At 46.0% G+C, this 9,271-nt stretch overlaps 1 protein-coding gene across 3 annotated transcripts in view; it reads right to left on the minus strand.

Annotated features, from left to right (window-relative positions):
* The window catches only part of DET1 (DET1 partner of COP1 E3 ubiquitin ligase), a 32,997-nt gene extending 31,883 nt beyond the window's left edge, over positions 1 to 1,114 (minus strand). The window contains exon 1 of one of the 3 annotated variants that reach the window (XM_047086718.1): positions 1,028 to 1,095. The gene's annotated coding sequence lies outside the window, so the exon portion shown is untranslated. Of the gene's footprint in view, positions 1 to 591; positions 824 to 1,027 lie in introns of those variants that run through there. The other 2 variants (XM_047086719.1, XM_047086717.1) reach the window with 2 other exon arrangements.
* Positions 1,115 to 9,271: the final 8,157 nt, after the last annotated feature.

Raw genomic sequence — 9,271 nt, forward strand, 5'->3', positions numbered from 1 at the left:
TCTCGGAAGCTTGGCACCTGCTGTTAACCAAATCTAAAAATGCTCTCCTCCTCCCTTTGCTGAGTTAACTCCCAATTCAGCCATCAGCCTCATAATCACTTCCTCAGAGTCTTCCTTCGACTCCCCATTAGCTAAAATACTAACTTACTGGCCACACCTCTCCTTCACGGCACTTACCACGCTTGCAACTCTGTCCCTGCATTTTACTCCTATCTGTGGCACTAGGTGGTGGGTGTTCTGCACGCCCATCACACTACGTGACACCTCTCAAGCTTCATCTCCTGCACGTTGGACCTGCCTCACGCCAAGCTCTTTGCCAACTCAGGTATCCACAGGTGCTGTTCCCTCTGCCCAGAACGTCTTTCCCCAGGCCCTTGCCATAACTTCTCAAGTTGCAGCCTAACTGCCATCTCCTCCAGGAAGTCTTCCCTGACCATTCTCTCCAACACAGGGCTCCCCGTTTATTTTTTGTCTTCTCCACAGTAACAGCCACGACTTGAATACGCACTTGTACTTGCAGGGTTGTGCGTTTAATAATTTACTCCCCCCACTAAACGGTACCCCCCGGATAGGAAGCAACCACGTCCACACCAGTCACCGAAGTTTTCTCAGAGCCTAGCGATGGGGCTGGCCCCTCGTGTGCGTTCGGCACGTTTTTTATGGAACGAGAAGAAAGCCTGGCTGGATCGGGCCACTAGCTCGTCGAGTGGCACTAGACCTGTCCTTTTCCTCTGCTGCGTCTCGGCTTCCCCACGGGGGCCGGTGCATCCCCCCCCCCAATTCCTCGTGACAGCTTCCAAAAACGGTAAGGGGATACCGAGGGGCGGGCACACACACCCAAGGGGGCGCCCCCGGAAAGAGAAGCCCGGGGCGGGGCCTCAATGGGAAGAGACCGCTCAGGGAGGGCGGGGGCCGCGGAGCCTCGGCGTCTGGCAGGGAGGGGGCCGCCCTGCGGCGGGAAGCCAGGGAGGCCTCGGGAAGGGCCTGACGGGCTTGGGGGCTGGGCCAAGAAAGGAGAGGTCCTCACCTGTACGCTCCGGGTTCAAAGGGCCGGGGAGACGGACCCCCCGGCCTGCTCGGCACGCGCCTCCCCCAGCCCCGCCCCCGCCATGCCTCCGGCTCCGGCGGCTGTGAGTCCCCGCTTCCGCTTGCCGCCGGAAGTGCGGCTCAGCAAGAAGTGGGGAGAGCGCGGCGTCGTCGTCAGCCGGCACCAAGAGAAGATACAGCGCACCCTGGTGCCTGGAGGGGGGATCGAAACCACAGGGGCCCAGTGGCTGTGAAGGAAAAATTAACAGGGAGCCCTAACCTGGTCACGTTGGTGATCTCTTACGGTGAGGTCTCCGCGCCTTCAGGACACGTTTGCAAACACGTGGGTAAAATTAATGTTTCAGAGGCACCTGGGTGACTCAGTCGGTTAGACGTCCTACTCTTGATTTCGGCTTGGGTCACGATCCCAGGGTTCATGAGTTTGAGCCCTGCATCGGGCTTGGAGCCTGCCTGCTTGGGATTCTCTATCTCTCCCTCTCCCTCTCTCTGCCCCTTCCCTGCTCTCTCTCTCTCTCTCTCTCTCTCTCTCTCTCTCTCTCTCTCTCAATAAATAAATAAATAAATAAATAAATAAATAAATAAATAAAACTTAAGGGGCACCTGGGTGGCTCAGTCGTTTAAGCGTCCAACTTCGGCTCAGGTCATGATCTCTTGGTTGGAGCCCCACAAAGGGCTCTATGTTGACAGCTCAGAGCCTGGAGCCTGCTTCGGATTCTCTGTCTCCCTCTCTTGCTGCCCCTCCCCCACTTGCTTGCACTCTTTCTCTCTCTCTCTCAAAAATAAATAAACATTTAAAATTTTCTAAAAAAATAAATAAAACTTAAAAAAAATTTTTTTAATTAATGTTTCGCCTCGTAATTAGATGCACCCATTCATCGGCCAGGAAATGATCTGCTCTGTGTTGTCTCCTCCCTCACAGCGAGCACTTGGACCACTGGACTGTATTCATTTCTGAACACTCTGCCCAAAGCAGTTGCTGGCACGTAGTGGAAGTACAGAGAAGCTTCTTGCACTAACCTAGTCCCATAACCTCTACTTGGACAGTCTGCCCCCAGATTTCCCTCTCTGCCTCCTTTGGATCATTCAGTCCTCTGTGCATGAGTCACCTGATGGCTTCCTGGCTGCTTTCACTCCACTGCCACCCGCTGTTTTCTGTTAGCACTCATCACTGTCTGATATTACCTGATGTGTGTGTGTAAATTTCTTTCCCTGTTCTGTTTCCCTTCCCCCTTCTAGAATGTCAACTCCATGAGAGCAGGGATTTTGTCTTGTTTTCTGTGCTATCCTCACCTACAGCTGGGTTTAGCGTCTTGTAAGTGCCCAGTAAGGATTCAGCCCACGAATGAAGGGCTCTGCCCACATTGCTCGCAGCAATCGTAGGAGGAAGGAACGTTAATTAACCTTTACAGATAAGCACACAGACTCAGGAAGGGTAGGTAGCAGAGAGGAAACAGGCTGGGTTCTCTGTCCAGCCTTGACATTTCCAGACTGTGTTCTCAGGTACTGACTGCACAGTTTTCTTTTTCTCTTCTGGGAAAGGAAGAGTTGCCTGCCTAGTAAGGTTATTGGAAAGATTAGAGGTGGTATACTTAAAGCGGCCTGCACAGAGCCTGGAATGTGGTAGGTGCTCATTAAAGTATTATTGTAATTACCCAAGATCAACTCCCTTGCCCACCCATGATGCAGTTGAGACCCCAACAGGTACCTGACTTGTACAAGTTCATACAAACACAAACGGAAGAACTGAGACCATGACCCAGGATTTCCATCGCCCCTCTCCCCTCTTCCAGGGTTATCTCCTCTAGTACCAAATTCTGACTCTGCCTTTCGGGTTCCTACATGATTTTAAGCAACTCACTCACCTTCTCCAAGTCTGTATTACACCTAAAATTGGGGAGGGGCGCCTGGGCAGCCCCCTCAGTTAAGCATCCAACTTTGGCTCCAGTCATGATCTCACGGTTTGTGGGTTCGAGCCCTGCATCGGGCTCTGTGCTGACAGCACAGAGCCTGCTTGGGATTCTCTGCCTCTATCCCTCCCCTACTTGCTCTCGCTCTCCCTCTCTCTCAAAAATAAAATAAACATTTAAAAAAAAAACAAAATAAAATTGGGTAATTATCTGACTTGATTATTAGAGAGATCACATAAGAGAATGTAGTTTACACTATCAAGTGCTACCCAGATGGAAATGTTTGGGGCCTGCTGCCTCTGTGCCGAGCCTGGTAATTAAAATTAGGAGCTTCCCTGGCAGCAGGTGTTGAAGAATAACTCAAAAGAAGCTTCACACCTCACACCATCTACAAAAACCAATTCCAAACAGACCAAGACTTAAATATAAAGGCCAATCTATGAAACTCTTAGAAGGAAACATACGCATAATTCTTTATGACCTTGGATTAGGCAACAGTTTCTTAAGTATAACACCAAAAGCACAAGCAACCAAAGGAAAAACATAGATAAATTGAGCTTCATTAAAATTTTTAAATGTTTGTGCTTCAAAAGACACTTACGAGAAAGTGAAAAGACAATCCGCTGAATGGGAGAAAATATTTGCAAATCATATATCTGATCAGGGTACAGCATCAAAAATATTTCTTAAAAAAAACCCTTGCCGCTCAACAACAAAAAGACAAACCAGTTGAAAAGCAGGCAAAGGATCCAAACAGATATTTCTTCAAAGAAAATATACAAATGGCCAACAAACACATGAAAAGCTGCTCAATGTCATTAGTCATCAGGGAAATACAAATCAAAACCATAGTGAGATACCATTCCTCAGCCATTAGGACAGCTATAATTTTCAAAAAGGAAAATAAATATTAATGAAGATGCAGAGAATGGGAATTCTCTTATACTGCTGGTGGAAATAAATGCTACAGCCATTGTGGAAAATAGTTCAGCAGTTTCTTAAGAACTTAAACACGGAGTTCCTGTATGACCTAGAAATACTTCCTTTAGATATATGATCAAGAGAGATAAAAACATGTCCTCATAAAAACTTGTATACAAATGTTCATAGCAATGTTATTCATGATAGCTACAAAGTGGAAACATCTCAAAGGTCCATGAATGGATGGGTGGGTAAACCAAAGGTGGTATATCTATATGATGGAAGATTAGTCATGAAAGGATTGGAGTGCTGATATGTGCTATGACATCAATGGACCTTGAAAATATTATACTAAGTGAAAGAAGCCAGACATAAAAGGCCACATATTGCCTGACTCCACGTATATGAAAAATCCAGAATCCCTGAAAATAGAAAGTAAATTAGTGGTTGCTGGGGGCTGAAGAAAGAGGGGAATATGGGAATTTTGCTGATAAATACAGGGTTGCTTTACAGGGTGATGAAAATGTACTGGAATTAGATGGGGGTGTTGGTTGCACATCTCTGTGAATATACTCAAAACCACTGAACTGTACATTCTTATTTTTTTGTGTTTATTTATATTTGAGAGAGGGAGAGACAGAGCATGAGTAGGGGAGGGGCAGAGAGAGAGGCAGACACAGAATCCAAAACAGGCTCTGGGGTCTGAGCTGTCAGCACAGAGCTGAACGCAGGGCTCAAACCCACAAACCGTGAGATCATCACCTGGGCTGAAGTCAGACGTTTAACCGACTGAGCCACCCAGTCGCCCTTGAACTGTACATTTTTAAATGGTGAATTCTATGGCATGCACATTATATCTCAAGTTAAAAAACAAGTGGGAGGAGCTCTAACCTTCAGGTCGTCCCCAGCTCCGTGGCTGGGGTGGTCTGTCTGTAGAGACAGCTGTGAGTGGGCTGCAGGCCTTCCCCTTCTCTATTCAGCCCCTCTTCAGGGGTCAGCCCAACCTCCCCCCCCCCGCCCCTCCACAGCCCTCCCTATCCATTCCCGCCCACCATGGAGAAGGCAGGACTTTCTGGAGCTCCTCTTATTTCTTCCAGGAAAGCCTTCCCTGTGGGACAGAGTTTAGACCAAAAGCATTCTTGGACATTGAGTTCATCACAGTTTTCCCTCCACTTTTGTATATGTTGGAAATTTCCCATAACAACAGCGATGACAGCAGAGAGTAAAAGTCCCCTCCACCCTGTCGGGCATCCAGGCAGCCTGTGTCTCTCTTCACTGATAAGCTTACTCTCAGGCTTCGCCTACGTGAAGGCAGAGCAATGGAAGCAATTCCCTTCCCCTGGAATGTGGACTCCTGGTGCCCTGTCCCTAGCATAACACTGCATAGGGACAACAGGACAATAGGGCCTTGCCTTCTTTTCTCTGCTGACCTCTGGCATATAAGTTTTCCCCAAGAGAAAAAGGGGGTGTTAGGTTGCAGTGAAACTGGTTTCATTTGACCTCCAGTACTTCCTACTTCCTGGCTTAACCTATCTGCACCTCAGTTTTCCCATCTGTAAAATGGGGATAGTAATTGTAGTACCCGTATTATAAGGTCAGCAGGAAATAAAATTAAGTATTGCATTTAAAGCTCTCAACACTCTGCCTGGCACATTTTCCACGACTTTTAGTGGTGTTACATCCAGATAAACCCATCATGAGTTGAAAATATAAGTTGAGGGTAACCTGGGTGTCTTGGTCAGTTAAGCATCTGACTCTTGATTTTGGCTTGGGTCGTGATCTCATGGTTCGTGAGATCGAGCCCCGCATCAGCCTCTGCGCTGGGGGTATGGAGCCTGCTTGGGACTCTCTCTCTCCCAATCTCTCTCTCTCTCTCTCAAAATAAATTTTAAAAAAAGATAATATGATAAGTCAAAAATGCGCTGGACAGCATAGCTTAGCCTTGCCTACTTTACGTGCTCAGAACACTTACATTAGCCTACAGCTGGGTAAGATCATCTAACACAAAGCCTACTTTATAATAAAGTGTTGACTACCTCATGTCATTTGTTGAACACTGTGCTAAAAGTCGAAAACAGAATAATGGCCATTTGGGCACAGAATGGTTGTCAGAATATCGGTTGTTCACCCTCGTGGTCACATGGCTAAGCACCACCAGAGAGCATCGTATGGCATGGCGCTGACCTGGGAAAAAACAAGAAGGTAGAATCGGACGTGTGCTTTCTACCGAATGCATATTGCCTTCCCGCTGTCGTAAAGCTGAAAAATCTTGAGCCCAACCATAGTAAGTCGGGACCATCTGCATTTAGTCTCCATCAATGTTAACGCGGTAATTTGGCTCTCACCATGCTGGGCCACCTTCTCTTGGAACCTTGCAAATTTTCACCATCAGTGAGGCTGTAAGGCCCTTGAAGATAAAGATTGTTTCCTACTTCCGTGTGCCTACCCCAGGCTGACCGCTCTAACTTCTCTGTGAGTATCGGCTTCATCCTGCAATCCCGCCACTGGCTTGTTGTGTGGCTTTGGCAAGTCATTTCTCTCTGCCTGCTTTCCCATCCGTGAAATGGGTATACTGGGGGGTTTGGATGTGGGAAAGCCATTGTGTTTGTAAAAGAGACTTAATGTTTACATGAATTTGTAAATTCAACCAATAATATACAAATGCATTTGTAATTACAAAATAATTACAAAACAAAATACACAAAATAATTCACAAACACAATTACTTGTAATTACAAAAATAATACACAAACACAATTCTCTGGTAAAAGTCTGGCAAATGATGTCAAAAGAGAGTAAAAACTGGTCGCCTTCACATCCTCAGTCCCACCCCTTCCACCTCGTAATTACACACCTATCCTTCCAGGCCTTTCTATGCATTATTGGTACAAATGTATGAACAATCAGAGATCTATAAATAGGATTTCGCTTCACTCTTTTCTTTAAACACGAATGGATATTGCCTTGCGTATCGTTTTGCAACTTGCCTTTTGCATTTGTCAGTAATATTTTTGAGATTGTTCTAGGTCAGCACCTAGAGATCTAACTCTTTCCACACTATGAACGCCCTTCATTTAACTATATTCCTATTTATGGGCATTTAGGGTTCTTTCAATTTTCACCTGTATAAGCTGCCTCAATGAATAATCTTTTATCTATACCTTAGAGCACAAGCATAAACATACAAGACATATATTAAACAGTAGAATTACTAGGTCAAAAGTTAGCATATCTTTTTTTTTTTTTTTTTTTTTTTTTGAGAAAAACAGAGAGACAGAGCATGAGCCAGGGAGGGGCAGAGAGAGAGAGGGAGACAGAATCCGAAGCAGGCTCCAGGCTCTGAGCTGTCAGTACAGAGCCCCAGGAACTCAAGAACGGTGAGATCGTGACATGGGCCGAAGTCAGATGTTCAACTGACTGAGCCACCCAGGCGCCCTGAAAAGTTAGCATTTCAAAAGTCTAATTTTTTAACTAAATTTTTTAACTAAATTTTTTAACTAATTTTTTAATTAACTAATTTAATTTAATTAACTAATTTTTTAACTAATTTTTTAACTAATTTTTTAACTAAAAGAGTGCTAATTACAAAAAGGTTGTATCGGTTTGTATTCTCATTACTCTGCACCCTCACCTGTACTATGTGTCATCAATCTTTCTTATTTTTGCCCATGACATTAGCAGCAGGTGACATTTTATTGTTTTAATTTAGATTTTCTTGATTACTGATGAGGTTGACTAATTTGTTTTTTCAGATGTTTATTGGCCATTCATGCTTTTACGCTGACCTGCCTTTGCATACCCTCGGCTCATTTTTCTCCTGGGATACTTTTCCTTATTGATTTGTAGGAACTATTTATATATTCTGGAGATGGATCCCTTAGTAGGACTGCAAACACCTTCTCCCTGTGTGAGGCTGGCTGGTCCTTAATTTTTAACTTGTATTTAATATCTATTTATAGGGATGTCTTTAAAAGGCTCTGCCTTCCCATGACTGATTCTTGCTGTTTGTCAAGTTAATGCAGAGTCCCGCGTGGGGAGGCTGTCACACTGTGCTTCCAGGAAAATCTGCCAGGGGTGAAGGAGGCCCAAGGTTGTGTTTCCTCCCTACCTTTTCCAGGAAGTGGATTTCGTTTTGTTGCTCTCAGAGTCTGATGTTAAAGAGGCAACCAGGGGCAAGACTAGGACTGCCTTCTGAGTCTTTGCAAGGACTTGCCTTCAATGCAGAATGAAATAAAGAGCAACAGGAGGGCTCTGAGCAGAGGAACAGCTTAAGCAGATTTGTGTCTCAGAAGATTCACTCTGAAGGCGCCTGGGTGGCTCAGTCGGTTGAGCATCCGAATTCGGCTCAGGTCATGATCTCACGGTTCGTGAGTTCGAGCCCCGCGTCGGACTCTGTGCTGACGGCTCGGAGCCTGGAGCCTGCTTCAGATTCCGTGTCTCCCTCTCTCTCTGCCGCATCCCCACTCATGCTCGGTCTCTCTCTGTCTTAAAAATAAATAAAACACTAAAAGGGAAGAAGAAGGGGAGGAAGAAGGGGAGGAAGAAGAAGAAGAAGAAGAAGAAGAAGAAGAAGAAGAAGAAGAAGAAGAAGATTCACTCTGGCTGTCACAGGGAGAGGAGACTATTGAAAGACCAGCCAGGAGGCTACGGCAATAGACCAGGCAAGAGATGATGGTCGCCTGGATTTGAGTGAGAAAGGAGATATGAAGTGGTCAAATGTGAACTATATATTGAAGATACATTGCCAATGGCTTCGATAAGCAGTGTGAGAGAGAGACAGAAAAGAGGCAAGTATATTCCAAAGTATTTGGCCTAAGTAGTTGTGAATGCTTTTACTCAGAAGGTAATAGAGGGGCGCCTGGGTGGCTCAGTTGGTTGAGGGTCCAACTTTGGCTCCGGGCATGACCTCACAGTTCGTGGGTTTGAGCCCCACGTCAGGCTGTCTGCTGTCACTTCAGAGCCTGGAGTCTGCTTCCGATTCTGTGTCTCCTTCTCTCTCTGCCCCTCCCCCGCTCACGTTCTGTCTCTCTCTGTCTCTCAAAAATAAATAAGTGTTGAAAAAATTAAAAAACAAAAAAGAAAGTAACAGAGTATTTGGATTGGGCTACATTTGAAGTCATCACCGTGAAAACAGGAACCATTTGTTTTGCGCCTACTGATCCCAGAGGCCTAACACAGTGGCAGGCATATGGGCATGCAATAAAGATTTGTCCAGTGCTGATACCAGCCTTCTGTACATGCAGGGCAGTGCCTCGGATGACACATGCGATATTTCCGCAGCCTTCTGCCTGCCTCTCCCAGATGTTCGAACTTCTAATTGCCCACCGCTCCCTCCCACTGTGCTCCCAGCCGAGGAAGAACATTGAGTCCTGAGCCCCCACAGCAGCCCGTACTCC

This window comes from Lynx rufus, unplaced genomic scaffold, assembly GCF_022079265.1.
Source record: "Lynx rufus isolate CCGP_SWC_20201006 ecotype Redwood Valley unplaced genomic scaffold, mLynRuf1.p SCAF_21, whole genome shotgun sequence".
NCBI classification, from domain to species: domain Eukaryota; kingdom Metazoa; phylum Chordata; class Mammalia; order Carnivora; family Felidae; genus Lynx; species Lynx rufus.